At 38.4% G+C, this 26,058-nt stretch overlaps 1 protein-coding gene across 18 annotated transcripts in view; it reads right to left on the reverse strand.

The window, feature by feature from the left end:
* The window catches only part of PPFIA2 (PTPRF interacting protein alpha 2), a 677,893-nt gene that overhangs the window by 438,738 nt on the left and 213,097 nt on the right, over window positions 1–26,058 (reverse strand). The gene's annotated exons all lie outside the window — the stretch shown is intronic.

Genomic DNA, 26,058 nt, shown 5'->3' on the forward strand with positions numbered 1-26,058 from the left:
CAACCCTGGGTATTTTCACTGACCCTCTCCCCCTTGCTTAGAATGATCTTCCTCCTCATCTCTGCTCCTGGCCTCCCTGGATTTCTTCAAATGAGGGCTAAAATCCCACCTTCTTGCAAGAAACCTTTCCTAGCCTCTCCTTAATGCTTCCACTCTCAGAATATCTACTGCCAAGTTACCCTCTATATATTGTTTGTATGTAGTTTTTTGCATCTTGCCTCCATTAGATTGCAAACTCTATGAGAAAATAATTAATAATGAACTTCTTGGGGGGACCCAGAGATCAGTTTCAGTCCTTACTCCCTGCCTACTCCAGAAAATCCGGGAATTTTAGCAAATCTTGTTTGGAACAAGCTCAAGGGAACAAAGGAAATGGAGATTGATTCTTTTGTCTATCTCAGTGGACTGATGGCATTAAACCACACCTAGACTTGCCTTTGCTCCTCAGGGAGAATCTCTTCCATTATGTCATCAGGTAGACTTCATTTTAATTTGGACTACCCTCAAGTCTTGTCAACCAGTGGAATTGAATGATGCTACCCAATTAGCTTTGACCAATGTGTAATGATATGCTTCTATCAAAAGAGGATAAAAACCCTTGATTATGCCAGGGGTTCTCTCTCGACTCTCTAGATCCACTCCCTTGGCTCAGAATGCTGTTTTGCATGCTCTTCCTCCTAGGACAACATAGGTCTTGTAGAGCTTCTGAACTCTCCTTGAGACCCCATGATGTCTCTCTGAGAAAGGCATGGCTCTGGGGCTTTTCTCCTGCTTGTGCTAACTGTCGGTATATATGATATTAATAATAAATGCTTACTGCCAAAATGGGTGCAATAGCCATTAATATATAAATAGCAATTAATTTATAAAGTAGAGTAGCCACAATAATTTAAAAATAAACACACACACACACACACACACACACACACACACAACTCCTTGAGGGATAGGGCTATTTGACCTTTCTTTGTTCCCCTAGAGTTTAGCACAGTGCCTAGTAGATAGTAGGTATCTGACAAGTATTTGTTGTTCTAGTACAAGTAAGTTCTTTTCCTCTTTCTTTGATCTCTGCAGGGTACAGAGTTAGGAGCAGTATCCACAAATCAAGAGGTAAGCCCAATTTAGTAACTTTTTGGATAGAGTCCTAAATTGTTTTCCAGAATGCTTGAACAAGCCCACACCTTCAACAACAGTATGCATGTACCTATTTTACTACAAACCCTTCAACATCTGTCATTTTTCTTTTTGGTCAAATTTGTGAATCTAAGTGCATGAGATGAAAGCCCAGAATTGCTTTAATTTTCACTTCTCTAACTAGCAGTCATTTCAAGCATTTTTTCATATTGCTACAGATATCTTAGATTTCTTTCCCTGAAAACTGTCCATATTCTTGGACCATTTAACAATTTAGGAAATCACTCTTATTCTTTTTGTTTTGTTTTGTTTTGTTTGCAGGGCAATGAGGGTTAAGTGACTTGCCCAGGGTCACACAGCTAGTTAAGTGTCAAGTGTCTGAGGCTGGATTTGAACTCAGGTTCTCCTGAATCCAAGGCCAGTGCTTTGTCCACTGCACCACCTAGCTGCCCCCACTCTTATTCTTAAATCAGTTCCTTATATATCTTAGAAATCAAACCAAATAACACAAATTGTCCATTCTTCTGTGATTCTCTCTACCCTTTGTTAAGTCATGAACTCTTCCTCATCCATTGCTCCTCTAATTTGTATGTCTAAGGCATGCATCTAAGATATTTAGAGTTTAACTTGGAATATAGTGTGAGATGTTGACCTATACCTAAGTTTTTCCCCAGAATGCTGTCCAGTTTTTCCAGCAATTTTTGTCAAACAGTAAGGTTGTAACCCAATAGCTGGGATCTTTGGGTTTCTGAAACACCTAGATTATTGTGCCTGTTAACTTCTGCACATTGTGGACTCATCTGTTCCACTGATTGACTTATTTCATATCAAATCCATGACAAATGCTTTAAGTCAGAGGTCTGGAACTCTCTGCCCTTCCAAACCTCCCCACTACATTGGAATCTCATTTCAATATAATAGGGAAATGTTTAACAAAATTAGTAAAAACATAATACACCATAAGTAATATTAATTAGTTAATTAATTTATCTTTGAATTTGATAGTACTACCTTAGATCCTTACTAAGGAGCAGTACATTTTGAGATCTTATATTGTGTTTCTTTTCTTTCCATTTTTTTTTCATTATTTCACTTGAGATCATCACCCCTTTGTTGCTACAGATGGATTTCATTTTTTTTCTAATTCTATACAAAAATCCTTTAATATGTTTGATAGGTATAGCACTGAATAAATGTGAGAAACAAAAGCACTCAAAAATTTTTGAGACTCAGCATTGGAGAAAGTATCAAATGTCTTTATTTATATTCTTCTGAGAATGGCCTCATTCCCTAATGGAATGGTGCAAAAAAGGCAGTCCGTGAGCCCTTTTTATTCTGTGACTGGGCCCATGGACTGCCATTTTTGCACCATTCCATTAGAGAATGGGGCCATTCTTCCCCAGCTACAATCCGTGCACCAGACATGACGCCAAAAACTATCCAATCAGAACACAGTGTAGCCAATGGTGGGGAGGCACACAGAGACAGCCCTCTAACCTCCTCCCCCTGCCCATCACCCCCAGGGTTACAATCTACACAAGGAAGGGTTAGTCAATCAAAGCAGCAGCCCTATATTTTAATTAACACCCATTTGTGGATATCAGTATTTGAGTATGTCTTTCTATTCTGAGTTCACTTTCCAGATACTTAAGTTCCCCAGACAGTTTCAATTAACTTTGAGGAGGGGGCGGGGCACATTTCCCACAATAAGTAAATTAATATTAGTAGTATTGTCATTTTTATTATATTGGCATGGGCTATTAATGACCAATTAATATTTCTTCAGTTCTTTAGATCTATATTTATTTATATAAAAAGTATTTCATAGTTGTATTCATATAGTCCCTGCATATCTTAGTATGTATACTATGCAGCATTTTATATTCTGTATTAAAAAGAACTCTTTCCATGTCTTCCTGCTGGGTTTTGTTGGTAACTTACAAAAATGTTATTTACTTATAAGGGCTTTGCTGAAGTTATTGTTTCAATTAATTTTGAGGTCTCTATGTTTCTCTAAGACAGTCATCATGTCACCTGCAAAAAGCAACCATTCTGTTTCCGTTTTGCTTATACTAATTTCATTATTTTTGGTAGTCCAGGACTTTCTATTTTTTTTAATGCATTTTAGATCCCTTGGGAATTCTGGTGAAATCCATGGGTAGAAAGTGTTTAAATGCATAAAATAAAATACGGATGATTACAAAGGAAATCAATTATATTGAAATAACATTTTCAAGATTTTTTTTTAAAAGCCAATCTCACAGATCACCTAAATTTAAGGATATTTGACCTAGTCAATCTCCTCAATTTACAGATGAGCAAACTGAGGTCCAAGGACCTTAAGTAGCTTGTCAAAGTCATAGAGCTACTGATTATCAGAGAATCCAGGTCCTCAGACTCCAGAGCCCACATTCTTTTCATAGCACCGTAACTTCAGTCATTATTTTCCAAACAAACATCTTCATAGCCTAGATGCCTATCATTGTTACTTATGTTTCATAAAATAATTAAATGAAACCAGGATTAATATGCAAATGTGGGGTCACATGTAGATGTAAGGAGACAATTCTCTCTTTTTTTTCCCTTTTCTTCAAGAAGCAGCACCTACCAAGCAGTTTTCAAAAAGAAAAATGGGAAGAAAGTGTTTTTTCCTTGTTCTCTAGGGGGAAAAGAAAGCTGTAAGAAACACTATGCATAATAATGAACCAGCAATAGCAACCATTATCAGCCTATTTTAATCAAATAGGAGATTAACATGCTAGAAAAAACTAAGTGGAAGTGAGGAAAGGAAAGCAATCCCTTGCTGCCCCTTCAAGAAAGATTCCCATTCACACAAAGCGTTTCTAAACAGAAGCAATAAAAGTGGCCCAAATATCCAGAGAGAAAAACACTTTTAAAAAACCAGTTTGAAAACTATGTATAGTTTATAATGGGAAATGAGGAAAACAATTTACAGGTCCTATCAAAATTTGAGCAGTACATCGTCAATGTAATGTATGAAAATATCTCATTAACCTCAACAATTTTAAGAAATATCTCCCAGAGAAGCCCCAAGATAGAGTGGATAATGAATGTCCTCATAGTCAGGAAGACCTGGGTTTAAAGTTTAAACCCAGCTTCTGTCACATACTGGTAGCATGATCCTGAGCAAGTTATTTTAGCTCAAAGGACCCCCAGACAACTCTCTAGGATACACACACACACACACACACACACACATATATATACATATATACATACATATACACACACACACACATATATATACATATATATTTGGGGGGGGTAGGGAGGGCCAATGAGTGTTAAGTGACTTGCTCATGGTCACACAGCTAGTAAGTGTTAAAGTGTCTGAGACTGGATTTGAACTCAGATCTTCCTGACTCCAGGGCTGGTGCTTTATAGGATAATATATTGAAAAGAATGTCACGATATGCATTAGTAGGAGCAGTTTCCTTTAAGTTCCCTATATCACAGATAACACAGGTTTAGTCTTTAAAAATAAATACACACAGACACACAAATATACACACATCCTCCTAGTATTATGTATTAGTATAGTTTTTTCTGTTTGTTTGGGTTTTTTTGGGGGGGTGAGGCAATTGGGCTTAAGTGACTTGCCCAGGGTCACACAGCTAGTAAGTGTCAAGGGTCTGAGGCCACATTTGAACTCAGGTCCTCCTGAATCCAGGGCCAGTGCTCTATCCACTGTGCCACCTAGCTGCCCCTATTAGTATAGTTTTAATGTGAAAATCAGAATAGACCTAATTTACCATTGAAAACTAGAAATTTTTCAGGAACAGATTTCCAATTTTGGTTTCTCCACATCCTGGGTTGTTTTTTGTTTGTTTTTTGTTTGGTTTAGTTTCGATCTTTTTAAAGCTCCATATATGTGAAATATATCCATAGAACACCACATGTGAGTTCAAATGGAGTGGACATTCTTTGGATAAGTAAAAGTACAGATAATCTCAAGTCTTAAGAACTTTCTAGTAAGGCTGATGGAGACTGAAAAGGCAATGTGGAGATAACATCTAATTTTGTATAATGACCCAGTGGGAACCTCTCCAGGAAGCATGAAATTCCTAAGTAATGACATACTGACCTGGTGGGGACAATAGAGAATTCCTTTTGCACAATTCATGTACAGAGGTTTAATAAATCAAGGAGGCACATAGGCATATAAACCAGGTTGTGTCCTGCCTTTATTGGTATATAATCTTAGATTTAGAAGGAACTTCACATGCCATTTACTCCAATTCTCTGTGTGAAACATTAATCTCCTTCATAAGTGTCTATATATCAAAGGGCCATCTCTAATTGGGGGAGGCATGTTGGTTAAAAAAAGAACAAGAAAAATGAAAAAGAAGAAACCAAAGGCAATTCTGGTGACCAAGAGGTTAAATTCTTTAGGGTATAGGCAAGAACTCATATGGGTCCACAACCCCTGGTGGCTTAAAGAAAGCTATGAGAACTGTTTTTTATTCTACCTCCAAATATTATTTCATGGGAAACATGACCACATTTTTAGGATAAATGATGGGATGAATGGGTTGGACTAGAGAAGAAGAAACAACAACAATAGAATTATAGCTTCTTCTAAAAATAAAGGATGACAGGACCTACATATGAGCCCAAGAACATACCTTGTGATTGTTGCTCAGTTGTTTCAGCCATATCTGACTCTTTGTGACCCCATTTGGGGTTTTCTTGGCAGAGATATTTGAATAGGTTGCCATTTCCTTCTCTAGCTCATTTTACAGATAGCAAACAGGGTGTACTAACTGGTCCATAAAGTGTCTAAGACCACATTTGAACTTATGAAAATAAGTCTTCCTGACTCCAGGCCTGACACTCTCCACTGTGCCAACTAGCTGCTCCAAGAATGAACAATGTCAACTGATTGTTTGCCTAGAGGAAAGAGGAGGCATTCCGCTGATGGATATTAATCACTTTATTTATTAGACTAATAAATTCAACTAAGGTAGGATTTCTCAATTTGGAGGGAAGGTGGCTAAATGATAATTGAGGAAGACCGATACATAAGGGACTCTTGATTTAGGATATGGAGATCCCCCAGGGATTTTTAAAATATATTTCAGGGGCCCACATACTATATCACAGTTTTTTTTTTTTAAAAAAACATAATTTAATTGCTGTATTTAAGATACCTAATTTTCTTTTTAACTCTAATTGTTTTGCATATAAAAATATTATTCTGACAAGGGTCCATAAGTTTCATCAAATAATTCCTGCTCTAGCTGAACTATGAATCTATTCTGAGTCTTTTTTTCCACAAAAACTATGAAGCCTCAATAAAGTGCTGATGCAAATCAAGGTTGACTCAAAATTATTACCAGGATTTAGGAGGCAGGAATGAAAGAGCAGTGGGGAAGTTACATGGTGGGAGGTGAGGGAAAAGAAGAGGGAGAGGGAGAAAGAGAGAGGGAGAGAGGGAGAAAGGCAGAGAGGGAGGTAGGGAGGGAGGGAGAGAGAGAGAGGAATACATTTCAACAAAGGTGATTAATCTAAAGAGTTGTCATTTTTAATTCTACTTGCATCCCCAACCATGTGGATTCTTTCCAGAAAGCTAGATTTGCCAGTGCTTGCCTCAATGACTTGCATTTAATAGGCACGTCTATAAACCTTTGTTGAAGATTCTCCAGGGGAAGAGATGTTTCTTTTTTTGTCTTCTCCAATGCTAAATATGACCCACTATAAGTTGTTTACTTTCTGTAGTCCTGACTTGTGGTTCCTTCTGAGTAGAGAACTCCCAGTGAGAAAACTCCCTTTATCAAAGTAAGTTGGTAATGATTCCACACCTGAGAGTCTTGCTTGAGGCATTTATAAGTTAATAGACTGCCCCTAAATTAGAGAAGTATAATTTGTCAAAGGTAGAAATTTGATCCTTTATCTTCCTGACTTCCAGGCCACCCTTTCGTCCATGACACCAAACAACTTCTCCTTAATAAAAGTTCCTTAAACTGAATTCACCTGAAATTGATTTAAAAACACATGGTATAGGAGATATGGTGTAGGCATGGAGGCAAGAAGATCAGGGTTCACATCCAAATTCAAACACTACCTGTCTTGTTTCTCTTTAAATCATTGAATTTCTATATGGATTAGGCATGGATATCAGTGACCTCCCCTGCACCCTGCCCCCCATTTTCTTTTCTTTTCTTTTTTTTTAAGTGAGGCAATTGGTGTTAAGTGACTTGCCCAGGGTCACACAGCTAGTAAGTGTTAAATGTCTGAGGCCGGATTTGAACTCAGGTACTCCTGACTCCAGGGTCAGTGCTCTATCCACTGCTCCACCTAGCTGCCCCTTTTCCCAGCCATTTTCTTTTAAATTAAACTGTGATTGAGTTGGTACAGGTAATTCCTATTTAGAAAATTTCTTCTACCATTTCAGATGGACAATCTTGCAATTTACAGTCTTCCAGAATTACCTGGGAATGTACAAACAGAAGTACAAAGGGCTGTGACCTGTCCAGGGTACCACATTCTGCATGAACTTGGCTCTGAGTATTCCTGACTGAGACTACCTCTCTATTTACCATAGGATGGACACTGCTTTTCAGCTAAAAATACCACTTAAGGGGTTTCCTAAGCCAGTATGCTTTGAGTACCATTAAATGCCAGGATTGATAATCAAAACAATGCTATCTTTGTTTCTATATATGGGGCATGACAATTCAACTTCCCCAATTATTATTCTACTCAGAAACCTTGCCACTTGGAACTAAAGGCTACCTAAGGGCAAGCCCCCATCCCTAGGCACCACTTTCAACTTTCTTCATATTATACCAGGGCCTTTTTTCCAGAAATAACTTTATTTATACTTTGTGCTTACAAATAAAATAAATGTTGTTCCGCTCAAATACAAAGTGAGCTTCTTGAGAATTGTTTTGTCATTGTACCTCCAATCCCTAACATCGGACCTAATACACAGGAAGTATTTTAAGGACTACGGGTTACTTGCAGTTTTTAGAACACAACCTCCATTTCCAACTCTGTGCCTTTGCAGAGGCCCAATGCATAAAATATTCTGCTTTATCATCTCTGAGTTTGCCAGGCTTCCTTCAAGACTAGGCTCATGTCTCATCCTCTTCAGGAAGCTTTTACTGCCCACAGCCAAATGTCTCCAGCTTAAAGGGTTCTTTCCCTTTCAAGTTATCTTGATGGCATGTAAGTATTTTATCTGTTCTATCTACATGTATGTATTTCATATATTGTATATACATATATATGTGTATATGTGTGTGTGTGTGTGTGTGTGTGTGTGTGTGTGTGTGTGTGTGTGTGTATAAATGTCATGGGGTGCAGAGCACCCCAGAAGTTCTCTGGGGCACACCAAGGAATCTTCTCCTTGAGAACCTAAACCAGAGGACAGATAATGCCTAGAGATAAACTGAACCAAATCGGACTGAGCTACCTTGGGATTCCTACCCTTCATTCTGGTCTCCCTTACCCTGGGGAGATAAGTTTGGGGTGTGGCTTCGGCCTTTGTGTTCTGAAGAGGGATCTGTAGCCACCCCTCACCCAATTCCTTTAGTCACTACCAGTGGGGGATGGTCCTCCACTCCTCACCCAATTCCCCCAGCTACCACCAGTGGGGGATGGTCCTCTCTCACTAAAGGAACTTTTCACGGGCAGATGGTCACCCCCATCAGTCCTCTATAAAAGTACCTTCCAGTCTCCTGTTTGAGGAGATTTGGTACCTCTGAGCCATGTGCTTTATGCCAAATCTCCCCATGAAAAGTCCAAGGATTTCTTTCATGGTTTCCCTCCCCCCACCCTTCCCTTGCTCCTAAATAAACTATCACCTTATTCTAACTACGTTTTCTGTGCAAGAGGGTGTAATTCTTTAAAGAGGAATTCCTAAGAACCCCAATCCCTAACACAACTCGTACCCCATTTTCCCACTATATCATATATATAAAATATGTATACACCCCCCCCCAACTATTGACATGTTGTCTCCCTCTAAGAGAATGTAAATACCTTGAGGGTGGGAACCTTTTTGATTTGTTTTGTTGTTATTTCTGTTTTGTATATCTGCAGTACTAAACACAATGTCTGGCACATAGTAAGCACTCAACAAATACTTGAATGCCTGCTGCCTGAATGACTTGAATTCAATTTGCAATGTAGAACCTTTCAGTCTTATGCCATTAACTACTTTAATGCATTCCCCACTTTATATTCCTTTTCCCACCCAGGCAGTCACTAGGAAAAAAAAAAAAAAGGTCTGATGCATCATGCCAGTGCCACTAGATTTCCCCAGCACAGATCAAAAGTAGGCCAATATAAATTAAATTGCCAACACACAAAGGATCTGTTCAGAGCCTGCCAGTTTATCTGTCCTTGGCAATACTGCAATTACAGATGGACATCTCCTTACCTAGTCGCAATTTATAATGGAGAATACAAATAATGCCTCCCTTCCTCATTCTTTTACAGATGGAATAATAAGTCTCCAAAAAGAGGGCAGCAATGGATGATGTGCTGTTTAAGACATTCTACATTATTCACTCCCCTTTATGCACTCTATCATAACACCATACTGACCTTCTTGCTCCTCACACAGGACAGTCCATCTCATCTTCATGCTTCGCACAGGCTGCGCCTCAGGCCTGGAATGCACTCCATTCTCACTTCCCTTTCTTGTAACAGTCTAACTTGCTTCCAGTCTCAGCTCAGATGCCATCTCCTTGTTCCCAAAGGTCTCTCTCAAAATGACCTGGCATTTACTGTGTATATACTTACATATTTGCGTGCTGTTTCTTCCTACTGAATGTAAGCTCATTGAGGGAAGGGACAATTTTGTTTTGATTTGTTTTGTTTTTTTTGTCTTTGCACAATACCTGACATAAGAGGTATGATAAATAATTGAATATAAAAATTTTCTTTTATGTGTAATTGGGAAAAAATTAACTACTACTAAAATATAATAAAAAAAAACTAAAAAAAAATAGTGAATGATGGGACTTGTATGAGGGAGTATTCTGTTAACAATGATGGTAGACCTTTTCAGTTCAAAAGTGTTGCCCCTTTAAAAGAGAAATATCCCAAGTGAATCCCAGATCAAGTTTAAGGATGCCCTGAGACCACACCCTAAGGATTTAATCCAGTATGGAACTGACAGGCTGGACTGATTGGTGAATAGAAAAAACCAGCATACCTGACTTTGATATCTACATTGCCCAGATTCCAGCACTAAACCACTTTTTACATCATATCAGACTCTCAAACGAGATCATTTCCTTGCCCTCTGTCCTACTGCATACTCTTGCCTCTTCTCTCCTTTTAATAACATTAATCAAATCAACAACAGCACTGATTCTGGAGAGAGCATGGCTTCACTCATCATCCCTGCATCTTCCTCCATTTCCCTCTGGCCCAATAACACAATTTCAAACTTATAGATCACACCCCTTCTGTGATTCAGACAAAATGATGTTCTTGTTATTCCTCATACCTAACAAGCTATCACTCATTTATGTGCCTTTGCACAGGTCATCTGCCAGCATTAAAATGTATACCATTTTCACCTCTTCAGTACTATTACTCCTTTACACTGGGCACAGAACTCAGAGTAAACATTCCTTTCTTGCCTTCTCCTCTACTCATTATTTTCCCTCTTTTTATTTGTGTATTACATTTTGAGTTCCATGTTGTCTCCCTCCCTTCTCTACCAACCCTGAATAAGAGAAGGCCAACATTTGACTCAGATTCATATGTGGAACCATACAATATATACACCCTACTATTAGTTCTTTCACTGAAGGAGATAGCATTTTCCTTCATAAGTCCTTCACAATTGATTTGAAGGATCGTATTACTCGAAATAGCTTATTCATTTACAGGTACTCTTCGAAGAACATTGTTGTTATTGTGTACAGTGTTCTCTTGGTTCTGTTCATTTCACTTTGCATTATTTCATGCAAGTATTTTAATGTTTTTCTCAATCCAACTTGCTCATCATTTCTAAAAACACAGTAGGATTCAATCACAATCATATACTACAACTTACTTAGCCATTCTCCAGTTGATGGGCATCCCCTTGCTATCTATCCTTCTTAATATTTCATTCCCTTGGGGCAGCTAGGTGACACAGTGGATAAAGCACTGGCCCTGAATTAAGGAGGACCTGAGTTCAAATCCAGTCTCAGACACTTGGCACTTACTAGCTGTGTGACCCTGGTTAAGTGACTTAACCCTCATTGCCCCACAAAAACAAAACAAATATATATATAATTCCCTCTTCTTACCCCTTGGTTTGGACATAGTATACCTACCAGGCTAAGGTATATACAACTAGGGCCCAAGTAGGTAATCTAATTTCACTCAGTGTAGGAATGTTAATGCATTTGCTTAGGCCTGTTTCAATGGCACAGAGAGAGCCTAATAGAGGAAACTCACTCTGGCAACAAAGATGAGCAACTGTTCAGCAACTTCTTTTCTTACTGAGATGTATGGGGAACTGAGAAGCAAAAAGATGTAAGAGTCATAAAACCTGAGGCAGACCTTGAGCCTGGGTGATTCTACCCCTAGAAGAGCCTCCTCTCCAGTCTGTCGGACTTTCACATCTTTATGATTACTGTTAAGAATTATAACCTCAAATGAGAGCATTTTTATTGAATAGAATTTTCATGTCAAACTAAGGGTTTCTTCAAATTCCCCATGATGAGTTAAATTGTTCTTTGCATCTATTAAGAAAAATGGTCTAGGTGTATTTCAAAATAAACCCATTTCCAAAGCAGTTCAAGCAGTGTTCTCTCTCTCTCTCTCTCTCTCTCTCTCTCTCTCTCTCTCTCTCTCTCTCTCTCTCTCTCTCTCTTTTTGGTGAGGCAACTGGGGTTAAGTGACTTGCCCAGGGTCACACAGCTAGTAAGTGTCAGGGGTCTGAGGTGAAATTTGAACTCAGGTCATCCTGAATCCAGGGCCACTGTTCTATCCACTGCGCCACCTAGTTGCCCCTTCAAGCAGTGTTTTCAAGGGACTTTTACCCAACCAATTGACTCACAGAATTTTAAAGTTGGGATATGTCTTAGGGATAGAGTCTTTAAGAGATGAAAGCATTAGGAGCTGAACAGATCTTGAGAGGCTAGCATTGGGTGAAATCTAACAAGAGAAAATGCAGTAGGAATAAATGAAAACCTTCACATATGTTTTTTAAAAAATCGACTTTCTACGTTCTGGGTAGGGAAGACATGCTTAAGAAGCTTTGTTCTTGGGAAGGGGGTGGGAAAGAATCCAGACTCCAAACTCCATATGAATTATGGGTGAATAATCGCATTCCACAGAAAAAAAAAAAACTAATGTAATTTTGATTGGGATCAAAGAAACAGCTTCCAAAAATAAGGAGTTAATAACTCCACTATTTCTATATTCAACAGATCACATTTGGCATATCATGTTCAGTTCTGGGCTCCCAAGTTCAAGAAGAGCATTGAGAAGTTGTAGGGCATCAAGAGAAAGGCAGCTGAGATGGTAAAAAGACCTTTACCCATTTTATGAGAAGTGACTGAAGCAACTGGAGATAGTTAACCTGGAGAAAAGTTGGCCATTGGGAAGATATGTCAGCTGTACTCAAGCATATGAAGGGCTGTAAGTGGAAGAGGAACTACAATTCATCTTTCTGGTTCCAAAGGGAAGAACCAAGAGCAATGAATGAAATGTGAAAAGAAGCAGATTTAGGTGTGATGCCAGCAACAAACAAAAGAGGGGGGGGGAGACATAGCAACTAGAGCTACCCCAAAGTGACCTGAACTGTCTCAAGAAATAATAGGGGCTTCTTCCTAAAGATCTTCAAGTAGAGGGCCATTTTTTTAGGCTGTGAATTTTTATTCTTGATATAGATTGGATTAGATGGCCCCAAATTCCTTTTTTTTTGTTTTTGTTTTTGTTTTTGTTTTGTGGGGCAATGAGGGTTAAGTGACTTGCCCAGGGTCACACAGCTAGTGTCAAAGTGCCTAAGGCTGAATTTGAACTCAGGTCCTCCTGAATCCAAGGCCAGTGCTTTATCCACTGCACCACCTAGCTGCCCCCTTCAATTCCTTTTTAATTAAAAAGTTGGGGTTCTCTGGCTTCTCCCAGCTTAGCATGTTATTGTCAACTTGCTAAAGAGGCAGCTAGGTGGTACAGTGGATAGAACGCTGGGCCTTGAGTTCGGAAGACCCAACTTCAAATTGAGTCTCAGATTTTGGTTTTTTTTTGTTGTTTGTTTGTTTTGGTTTTGTTTTGTTGTTTTTTTTTGCAGGGCAATGGGGGTTAAGTAGCTTGCCAAGGGTCACACAGCTAGTAAGTGTCAAGGGTTTGAGGCCAGATTTGAACTCAGGTCTTCCTGAATTCAAGGCCAGTGCTTTATCCAATACGCCACCTAGCTGCCCCAGAGCCTCAGATTCTTAAAGTAAAAAAGGTAGATAATAGTAGTTCTTCCCTCATATGGCTGTTTGGAAGAGCAAATAGAATATCTATAAAATGTTTAGCACAGTGTAGCACACATAGGAGGTGCTTAATAATGGCTTATTCCCCTCTCCTAAAAGGATTATAAAAGTTTATCTGGGGGGGCAGCCAGGTGGAACAGTGGATAGAGCACTGGCCCTGTATTCAGGAGGACCTGAGTTCAAATCCAGCCTCAGACCCTTGACACTTACCAGCTGTGTGACCCTGGGCAAGTCACTTAACTCCAATTACCTCACCAAAAAAAAAAAAAAAGTTTATCTGGGAATGAGAAGGCAAATGTAGCCCATAATCTGTACTGAAGAAATATTTTTTACAAATAAAAAAGAAGTCTAACATTAAGGGTCAGTATTAATGGTCTACAGATAAGAAGTGAGGATGTCGAACTATAAAAGTACTATTTCTGTGTGTGCCCCTTGAAGTGACAGAGAGAGAAAGAGAGAGAACGAAGAATTTCACATTCCAAAAAAGTCACAAAGTACAAATAAAAACTATGATCAATTTTATATATGCTTACCAATTAGGAAGTACATTCTGTTAAGGGCTAAAATTCTAGCTAAACTGTCTAAACTATTTAATGAGTGGTCACCAATAAATTATAAGCTTTAGCAAGAGTTAGACTTTTAAGCATTTATTAAGGAGAATAAGAATTTGGTAAAGAGAGAGAAAGGCCTAGATTCCTATCTATTAATGGGAGAGCGCATTTCTAGCCCCGCTCTCCACCAGCATCCTCAGGAAAGAGAACCATACAGAGCGCTAGTCTCTTCCTTCTTCCTCCCACTAGCCCGCGTCACTTCTTTTTCCAAAGAAAAGACTCCTGGTCTTGCCCTCAAAGACCTTCGCTTCATGGGCGGAACTCTTCTACAGTAAGTCTCCAGCAGGTGGCGTCATTCCAATCGTTACAATACTATTTCTTGAATAAAATATCTTTGTGATCCTGGGCAAGCCATTTAACTTCTCACTGCTCTAGGCAACTCTCTTAAGACTGGAATTACAAATGAGGGGCTAATCTGCATTGAGAAAGGATGTCCCCTCATCCAGGAATTCCCTATACCAATCAAATTACAGTGCTAATCCCTATCCCCTAATTGTTATTATTCTCTTTTGATACCATTATGAACATTCTTAGAACCATTCTTTTCTTTTATCCAACAATCATAGATAAGTCATTTCCCTCAGGCAATAACTACCTGAACCTACTCATTATTTGACATGCTACCAAGATTATTAGGCATCCATAACTATGAGTGCAATATGGAAATTCTGTTTAGTTAAATGGTACTCAAAATTGTTGTAATTACAGGATTTATACCGAAGAAGAGATTTTGCTTTGCTTTGTGGGAGAGGTCTTACTTTTTATCTGAAGGTATAGTACTTTGAGTGCATAGCCTATTTTGAGTCAAGAGGTGTTAACAAGCTTGCTTTCTGCTAAAGTATGTGTGAAGACTTAGACTAAGGTTAAGAGCAAAGAAGCCTACTTCAGAAGCAACTCTTAACTTAGCACAATCCCTCCACTGCCAACTTGATAACTACAACATGATTTCATGGAAAATCACTCTTTTGCTTTGGAATCATGCCCAAAGGGCAATAAAACTGTGCATATGCTTTGACCCAGCAATACTACTACTAGGTCTGTATCCCAAAGAGAACAGGAAAAAGGAAAAAGGACATACATGTACAAAAATATTTATAGCAACTTTTTGTGGCAGCAAAAAATGGGAAATAAAAGGGATGTCCATCAATTGGGGAATAGTTAAACAAGTTGTGGTACATGGATGTCATGGAATACTACTGTGCTTTAAGAAATGACAAGCAGGATAACTTCAGAAAAGAAAAAAATGGAAAGACTTACATGAACTGATGTAAAGTGAAGTGAGCAGAACCAGGAGGCCATTGTACACAGTAACAACAACAACAAAGTAGAGTCATCAAATATAACTTCACTCTTCTCAGCAATACAACGATTCAAGACAATTCCAAAGGACTCATTATGGAAAATGGAAAATGCTATCCATATCTAAAGAAAGAACTGCTAGATTCTGAATGCAGATCTAAGCATATATATTTTCAATTTATTTTTTTCATATTTTTTCCTCTCTTGATCTGTTTTTTTCTCTCACAACATGACTAATACAGACATATGTTTTACATGCGTACACATATATAACCCATATCAATTTGCTTGCCATTTTTGGGGGGGAGTGGAGGAAAGGAAAAAATTGGGAACTCAATTCTTTTAAAAAAATGAAAGTTAAAATTTGTCTTTACATGTAATTGGAAAAAAATACTATAAAAAAGAAAATAAAATTGTTCTTTGAGGAATGCTCAGGCCACACTATTTTTTTCTTTTTATACCGGATTAGTTAAGCCAGCAAAGAGTTCCAGTGAGACATCTCATTTTTTTTCCTGTTACTTTGGTAACTTCAAATGGCTCTTTCCATTTCCTAGCCAAAGGCTCCTCTATCTGGCATTCAAAGTCCTTCAAAGCCTAGCCCCATTCCTACCTTTCCAGTCTTCTTATACCTCACACATCGCAGCTGTAACTTTCTAGTTTATCTGGAAAGAGGTCTGTGTATGGGAGAATATGGTGCAATAAGTCTTGCAAAATAATTTATAGGCAGTGTTTTAGTATGTGAATAGAGGATGTGAGATATATATATATGTATATATATGTGTGTGTGTATATATATACACACATAAACATACACACAAACACATATATACATGCATGCATACAAACACAGATATACCATATAGAGGGGGATGATATATATACACATATATAATTTATATAGAGGATTATATATGTATGTATATATTCTAGAGGTGATAGAGAGGCATGGGAATTTATCAACAAGAGTAGCTATGTGATCAGACCTGTCTTTTAAGAAAATAAGTTGGGGAGCTGCGTGAAGGATGAATTGGAAAGAGAAGACTCAAAGCAAGCAAAACCAGCTAGTATAGTACTGCAATAATCCTGAAGAGAGGCAAAAAGGACCTAAATGATGGTGGATGAGTTAGTGGAAAGAAAGGGAATGAGGCTTGAGAGATGTGGAGAAAAAAATTAGATGAGGGATCTGATTAGTTATGTGGGGCAAGTGAGATAGATGCATTTAGGATAAAACTGGGAATTTGAGTGACTGGAATGACAGTGATGCCCTCAACAACAACTAAGAAGTTCAGAAGGGCAGTGAGCTTTTAAGAGAAGGATGAGGGGTTGTTTTTGTTTTTGTTTTGTTCCTTTTTTTGTTTATTCTTGAGAATGTTGAGTTGGAGTTGCTTACAAGACATTTGATTCCAAATACCTGGGAGTCAGTTTGTGAAACAGAACTGGAGCTCAGAATGGTAACTAGGCCATCACCTCCCAATCTGAGAGTCATCAGCATATATATGATCATCAAACTTCAGATGAGCAGATCAAGTTCATAAGAGAAAATAAAGAGAGAGAAGAATAGAGAGCCCAAGAGAAATCCTTGGCTTCATTGATAGCTGGGAGACTGACAAACTGGAAAAGCCTAACCTTTATCCTATACAATCTAAAAAGAAAAACTTTCACCATTTAATTGCTCCCCTTCTTTGGAGCTTTAGTTGATGGAACAGAATTCAGGAGCATTTGAGGCAAGTGTCAGCACCCTTGTTTTCTCCCAAAGGAGTTGTTAGGACTTAGACTAAGTTTTACAGTCTAAGTTAGGTTGACTCTCCCTTGCCTGGGGGAATGAAGCCATATTTAACACCTACTGTTAAACCCAAAGCTTTCTCTCAGTTGTTTCTAGCCTAAATAACTGAAACTGCTCTTTGCAAAGTTCTTGCAATTGCCAAATGTCATTGGCTTTTTCCGAGTCTTCTTCCCTCTCCACGCCTCTACTGGATTTGGCATCATTGTCTGGTCCTCTCCTCCTGAAGACTCCTCTGGATTACTATGAAATTGCTCTCCTTGGTTATTCTCTTACTTCTCTGACCCTCTTTCCTCATGCTCTCCATTGCTGATTCATCATCCATATCACACAGGCTAACTACGGGTATCAACAATTTCTACCCACTCTTCTTTTCTTGCTTCTCCCTACATTCCCTCTGAGACCTCGTACAGGCACCTGAATTTAATTATCTTCTCTTCACAAATTATATCCAGATCTATATATCTAGCCCTGGTTCCTTTCCTGAACTCTAACTGCTTGTTGGATATTACATGTCCAAAACAGGTTAATTTGATATTTTCTCCCAAACTCACTCCTTTTCCACATTTCTCTTTTTCTGTTGAGTGTACCATTATTTTTTCCAATCATCTAGGTTTACAACCTTATCATTCTCCTTGGCTTACCACTCCCCAATCTCACACAGCTCCTCACCCAATCTTATTGTCTCTGTCTCCAAAACATCTCTTCACTTGTCTCTCTTTAAATGGATACCAACCCAATTCAAGCCCTCATCACTACTCACCAGGTTTATTGCTATAGCCTCCAAATTGCTATCTTTTAATTTCCTCACCTCTCCAATTCATCCTATGCACAAGTGCTTTTCCTAAACTGAGGTCAGACCAAGACAAAAACTAGGAGTGTATTTTTTTTAGAATTCAGAATACAGAGCAGTAGATGTTCAGGAAAGCAGACCTAGAATCCCGACAAATATGATAGGATATGCAATGTTATTATTTTTTCAGTGGAAATCTCATGTAGTAAGCACATTCCATTTCAAACATCTTTATTTTAAATACTTAGGCAGTGATGTTCAAAGCAATGACTATCAAGTCTATATATAAACATCAAGTATGTTATAATGGTGTCATCTAAGTTGATATATCTACCCATACACATGTATTATGCTTAATAACATACATGAATTGGGTGTTCAGTGGCACAATCTTATAGTCACTCAGTATAAAACATCTCAACCAATAAATAGCACAACTAATCTATTGCCCTGTCAACAAAGGCCTATAATTCTATACATTTACATTTAGATCTGCTATGGAACTTGGTTTTTATTTCCCCCAATCAGAAGCTAGGAATACATTTCTAGATCACAAGAGATTCAAAACCTGTCAGAATTTGCTGTTTATTTATTTTTATAATTCCAACTTATCAAATTGAATTTTCCATTAGATGCAATAAAGCTCAAGATATTATAGGAAGTTGGTTAGGGATAGATGAAGTACTCCTGTTTTTCAAGGTAGTAGCCAAAGAATGAGATCATGATGATTATACCACTAATAATAATAATAACAATTAGAATTTATAGTATACTTTGCTATTTGCAAAAAGCTTTGCAGATCTTATTTAATTTTTTGCAATTATCTATTTCATACATGTGGAAACTAGACTTGCCCAAGGTCATACAGCTATTAAGTATCTAATTCAGAATTTGAACTCAGGTCTTCCTTATTTACAATCCAGGATTTTATCCACGACAACACCTAACTACTATATACTTTAACCCTTGCTTGAGAATTGGTCACTTTTCTGTCTTTCCAAGCACAAATGGATAAGATGAGTAGATTTCATTAATTCCTTTTTAGGAACAGTTACCATAAACAAGACAGGGAATAATGACAGCAGAAACACAGCCAATGTTGGGAATGATTTGCCAGGCTGCTGCACTCAGAGATGTCCTCCCTCAGGTACAAACGGACCCAGGGGAGTCATCCTCATGCTATTTCTTCTAAGTTTTCTAAGTTTCACTACCATACTTGGATATTAACAGTTGTTCTCACTCAAGGTGACTTCCTGAAGGATAGAAATCCAGTTTGTGAGGATGAGGCTCAGACAAAACCTTCACTTCCAGGCACCCTCAGGTTCCCCTGTGGCCAACTTTTAGTGTGGTCTCCTCCTTCTACTGGATGGAGTTTTGGTGACTACACTGCCCCAGGTGAAAGAGCAAGAAGTCTCAGGCCCAGTCACACACCTAACCATGGTTTACTGGATTCTTCTACCAAGCTGCGCATTGTAAAAACTTTACTGCAGGATTCTGTAGCTTCCTGGTGAGTCAGGGATTTTGGAAGAAGTCCAAGATCTCCTCACAGCCCTGTTTGGTGAACTAGTGGTATTTGGACCACATGGATGGTGTCCTTATCCTCTTGTTACTATTTTTCCAACATTATGTGGGGGTTGAAGAGGCACAATCTCATGCCCATTTAAGGTCACTTATATTTTCTTTACTTAAATAACTATGTGGGGGCAGTAGACATTGTAGCTTTGTTATAGATATAGTGCTACAGAGGCTTTCACAATTATCCTGTCACATGAAAAATGACAACTTACAAGTTTGAGTAAGTTCTTCTCATTGCCATGAGTAACAATTACAGATATACTTCTATTGTTCTGCTATGGGTCTAAGAAAAAATAGTAAATTTGGTAGTGGGTATGAGAAAAGGAGAGAAGGTGAGAAAAGGAAGAAAAGGAAAAAGAGAGGGAGGGAAAGGGAACGGAGTCAAGAAGGGGAACAGAATAAGCATTTATATAGAGCTTACTACATGTCAGGCACAGTGCTATGAGTTGTACAATGATCTTATCTGAGCCTTACAACATCCTCTCTAGGTAGGTGCTGTTAATACCTTCATTTTTTATTTGAAGACACTGAGGCAAACAGAGGCTAAGTGACTGCCAGGGGTCACAGTCTAGTAAGTATCTGAGGCCACATTTGAACTTAGGTCCTCCTGACTCTTAGCTCTCTCCCTAGAAGGGAGGAAAAAAGAAAGGAAGTAAAAGGAGAAAGAGGGAAACTGGAAGAGAAGGGGGAGATAGAAAGAAAAGAAGGCAATGTAAAGAGGGAAAAGAAGAGAAAGCAGAAAGGGAAAAGAGGGAAAGGAAGAGAAGGAAGAGAAAAGGAAAGATGAAGGGGAGGGAGAGAGTGGAGAAGAATAAGAGACAAAAGAACAAAGTGAAGAGGGGGGGAGAATAGAAACAGAGAAAGGAGGAACAAGAGGGGAGAAGGAATGCATAAAAGAGAGAACATGGTTATGGGGACCAGTAAAGGAATAAGACAAGGTGAAGACTACTTCTATATATAATAGTATAAATATTATGTGAGTCATTCTTCAAGAGTAGGTCAATCAGATTTAAAAATTAATTCTGTTTCCATATATTATGCAATATCTAGACCATTTAAACTGATGTTTAAATGGAACAGAGACTAGTTCAAGAAATCATTTATAAATGCTTGCTATAGAAGATTTTAAACTATTGGAAGAGGTATCAAATATTAGTATTCACTATGTCCCTAGCATCATGCAAAGCATAATGGGAGGGGGTTCAGAAGAAGGAAAGACATGCCACTTGCCCTCAAGGGACTTTTCAACTAGCTGAGAAGACAAAAGAATAGATATAGGAAATCTTCCAAAATAGCATGTCAAAAAACCTAAATAGCAATGATAAGAAATTACATTTATATAATTCTTTAAAGTTTGCAAAGCATGACACCACCTCATCTGAGCCTCAAAAACCTCAAAAACTTGTGAAAAAGTACTACAATTCTTATCTCTATTTTCAAGATGCAGAAATTGGAGCTCAGCTAGTTTAAATGACTTATATATGGTCACAAAGTTTATAGCATCCCAGATATGGGATTCAATCTTGGTCTTGCCTTACTCCAAGTTTGAAACTTTTCACCTCAAAAAATCACATCTTAAATTGGCATTGGGAAGTACCAAGAGAATTCAAGAGGTGATGTGATTTTGGACTTTATAATGCCATAGTCCATTTATATAGTATCCTCTTCCAAAGGGAGTACTATTATCATGTGTTTGTAGAAATGTGCCCTTATTGAGTCAAAATGGGCAATAACTGAAGTAGCAAAAAGATGTCAGCATCAGCATCATTCATACAATGCTTTATGGTCTTCAAAACCTTTTGTATTTCTTATCAAAACTGACCTTGGTAATTAAGAATTAAGCAATCCAATTATTAATTTTCAGAAAAGTACACTGATGGCCAGAGAAGGATCATGATTTAAACCAAAGCTGCTGCTGCTGCATCTTCTCTTTCTCTTTCTCCTTCTCCTTCTTCTCCTTCTTCTCCTTCTCCTTCTTCTCTTTTTTTTTTAGCAGAGCAATGAGGGCTAAGTGACTTGCCCAGGGTTACACAGCTAGTAAGTATCAAGTGTCTGAGACTGGATTTGAACTCAGGTCCCCCTGAATCCAGGACCAGTGCTTTATCCATTGTGCCACCCAGCTGCTCCTAAACCAAAGCTTATTAAACTGTGGATCACGGCCCTAAATGGAGTCATGTAATTGAATGTGGGGGGTCACAAAAAATTTTGGCAACAGTAAAAGATTATGTATGTCTATTTTATATACCTATATACCTGGGATCACATAAAAATTTCTGGAGCAAAAAGGGGTTGCTAGAGGAAAAAGTTTGAGCAGCCTTGATTGAAATGGTATTGCATCTAGGATGAGGCAGTAATGAAAACAATTTTGAAGTCATTTCTAGATATGGCCATTGTAGCACAGTCATCCAGATAAACAGATTGTCACACAGACAGATGAGAGAAAGAAAAGAGAGAGGAGAGAGAAGTAGGGGAGAGAAGAGAGAGAGGGAGGAGGGGAGAAAAAGGAAGAGGGGGAGAGATGGGGAGAGAGAGGGGAAGAGAGAGGGGGAGAGAAAGAGGAGAGAGGGGGACAGAAGGGGAGAGAGGGGGGGACAGAAGGGGAGAGAGGGGGAGAGAGAAGGGGAGAGAGGGAGAGAGAGAGGAGAGAGGGGGAGAGAAAGGGGGAGAGAGAACGGGAGAGAAAGAGGGAGAGAAAGAGGGAGAGAGAGGGGGAGAGAGGGGGGGGAGAGGGAGAAGAGACTTTTTGTTCTTTAAGCATACATCGAGTATCAAAATTCTCAATTTTTACAGGTAAGTGATGCAAAAGTGCCCCATAAAACATAAGTCGTAAGTCTGTGTAGTACGATCAAGCAGTTTTAGTACATCCTGAGTTTAGAAATAAGCTGGTGTATAAATAGAAATGCTCTCTCATGAGCAGTTTGACTCATCATGCAGTACTTCTGGTAAGATGGGTAGAGTAGCACAAACAATAATGTAAAAAAAAGAAAAAATGCAGAACTGGGTCTTGAACATTTTGTTATTGGCATGAATTAAGGTGCAACCATCAAAGGGCATCCATCTCCAAAATGACATCTCTGTAGATCTCTGCCTCATGGACAACTCCCAAGAAACAGGAATTAACCTACACTGGGTTTTTATGCATAGGCTTGTGCTTCTTCTTGTTGTTGTTATTTTTATCAGCGGGATGGAGGGTAAGGTAAAAGAGCTGATGTGAGAAATGTTAGAAGTACCAGTTTAGATGTCCAAACAAATTGAACTGCCCTATGACACTGACTTTGCCTTTGAGGCTTCATCTCCTCCCCTCTTGACTCAGTATCTTCCCTTTGACTCTGTTCTACCTAAATCCTCATATTATTGAGACATAGAAGCCATGTTTTACTCGGGTTGGTTTCACCTGTCAAGAAAAGTAGTTGGGAGAATGAGAAATCTCAACTGTTACATAAGATCATACTGTCACCTCCAGCAGTGGTGGGGAAGTTAATCAAACACAATCCCATGAAAAACACAAGGGGAAAGCTAGTCATTCTGATTGGTGGAAAATGTCTCATTCCATTCCCTTGGATAAAAGGACTAATAAATCATTATCATTAATCTCCCTAAACAATGGTATAGCTTGCATTTGAATTAACTGGAGGGTATAAGGAATTGTGCTCCAGTGTCTGCGGAATAAACAAAGTAAAACAAAAACTTGGCCTGCTTAGCTAATGTGCTTAATTGACAATTACTCATGATAAATCACTTTTGAGGCCTTTACCTTTATCTGGATGAGCCGAATTAGTTATTAAGAGAATGGAAGGGGCAGCTAGGTGGCGCAGTGGATAGAGCACTGGCCTTGGAGTCAGGAGTACCTGAGTTCAAATCCGGCCTCAGACACTTAACACTTACTAGCTGTGTGACCCTGGGCAAGTCACTTAACCCCAATTGCCTCACCAAAAAAAAAAAAAAAAAAAAGAGAATGGAAGAATGAACTTTGACGTTCTGAAAAGATATCTACATTCATGATTTATTAATATTTGTTTAGGAACATATCTGTATGTACATAAGCATATATACACACACATGCATATACATACATGCATGTAAAAAAACCACACACACATACACACCAGTCAAAAGACCCAAGTCCAAACAGTTCAGTTTGAGGGTGTATTTTATTTCTAATCATTTTCATGTATTGCCCTCTAGTGGCCATATGTGATACTACTGCTAGCAAATAAAAGTTTCATAAAAGCATCTAAAATATTTTAAACTGTCACATTATATTGCTTAAATACTAAATTGTCTGCAATTCACAATGAATCTCATATTATAACTATACTAATCCATAGTTATACCATTTTAAATCCAATATCCCTCTTTTCCTCCTCCAGAAAACCAAACCAAACAATAAACTTGTGTTTCTCATAGAAATCAAAGAACAAATAGGTTCATGGAAACATTGAATGGCTCCTGAGTCCATGATAAGGAAGGATTGCACCAAGAAAAAAATATGGGTTACTACTAAACATAAAAAGAATCACCCACAAAATAACGACAAGTCACGCTTCACATTTATATATCATTTATGAGTTTCCAAAGTGCTTCATGTCTTAGAGCTCTATGAAGTGGGATAAATTAATGCATTAAAATGACTGCTGTTGGGGCAGCTAGATGGCGCAGTGGTTAAAGCACCGGCCCTGGATTCAGGAGTACCTGAGTTCAAATCCGGCCTCAGACACTTGACACTTACTGGCTGTGTGACCGTGGGCAAGTCACTTAACCCCAATTGCCTCACTAAAAAAAAAAATTAAATTAAAAAAAAAATGACTGCTGTTATTACTGTAACTGATGGCACAGTGAATAGAGAGCTGTGTGTGGAATTATCTTGGACAAGGCAATTAACCTCTGTTTTCCTCAGGTCCCTCAACTCTAAAATGGGGATAATAATAGCACCTATCTCCCAAGGTATTTGTAAAGCTCAAATGAGATAATATTTGTAAAATGCTTAGCACATAGAAGGTGCTATATAAATACTAATTCCTTCTCTCCTCCACCTTTAAGGGTCTTGATAAATTTGGTCTATTGAATCAATTTCCCTTTATCAATGCAGGTAAGTACCTGCTCTGAAAATTATTGTTTTAGAGAACTGCCTGGAGAACATAGAGGTATAGTGACTTGCCCAGGGTCATACAGACAGAATGTGTCAGCTCTGGGACTTGAACCCAGATAGACCTGACTCAGCCATTTCTCTATCCAGTGCTCCATGCATGCCTAGCATGGATGAGGATATGTAGATAAAAAAATTATTAAGTCCCTGCCCTTGAGAAGCTAACATTCTACTGGGGGGTTACAACATATAGTAAACCCATGATATTTTGAGGAGGGAGAGACACTATTATAGATGGAAGTCAGGAAGAGATTCCCCTCAAAAGTGATATCTGAGCTAACCTAAGTAATTAAGACGCATATGAGAGGAGGGAGTAAGTATATCCCAGGCATGTGGGGTGGCGCTAGCCTTGACCTTCAGAGTAGCACACCAGCAATCAGAACTCCACCTAGGCATGTTAATAGCACTTTGTACGCAACATGTCCCCAACTTAACTTGTGTCTTCTGCCCTACCCCAGTTCCTCCAATGAAATTCAGTACTTCTGTTTGTGGTACCACTATTCACCCAGGCATCCATATCACTAATCATTTCATTATATGCCTGGAAAGACTAGAATAATTTGATGTAAGAATATAAACAGAATAAATTGAGATGTAAATTATTCAAGATAAAACAGAAATGAATTCTTTTCTCCACATATTACTGGTTTATTGAGAAGTGATTAATCTAGTCATTATGTGAAAACAGTATAGGTTCATTGACCTTCCAAATTCTCCCTGAGGGCTTCCATGAACCTCTCCTACTCTACTTGAGTTTAAAAAAAATCTGATCTTCATCGTAATAGGTTCTATCCATCAGAAAACAAATTTTTTTAGGGGGGGGTCTTAGTGATTTGGACACAATTTAGGAATAAAAAATCATTTTCAGCATTTTATAAATGCATGTTTTTCATTAGGATGAAGAGGGTTTAGAGGCAAGTTTAGATATCATGGCATTCAACCTCCAATCCAAATTAAAAAAAAATAATTTCTAAAGATAACACTTATTTGTAACAAATTGCAGTACACGAGGAACTTATAACTAATTTTATCATCATAGAAAATTTCTGAAAGAAATAGTGTAGGTTTATCAGATGAGGAATATGGGGTACAAAGAATTGTGACATGTGGGTCTGGAAACTCTAAGTAATACACTTATGAAATAATGTCCCAGGAGGCAGCAGACAATCAAAATGTAAACAAGTTCAAAAGGAGATTGAGGTACTGGTTTATTAAATGAAGTTGGAGACATCTGAGGGTACAGGCATAACCTTTTGAGGTATTCT

This window comes from Dromiciops gliroides, chromosome 5 (assembly GCF_019393635.1).
Source record: "Dromiciops gliroides isolate mDroGli1 chromosome 5, mDroGli1.pri, whole genome shotgun sequence".
NCBI classification, from domain to species: Eukaryota; Metazoa; Chordata; class Mammalia; order Microbiotheria; family Microbiotheriidae; genus Dromiciops; species Dromiciops gliroides.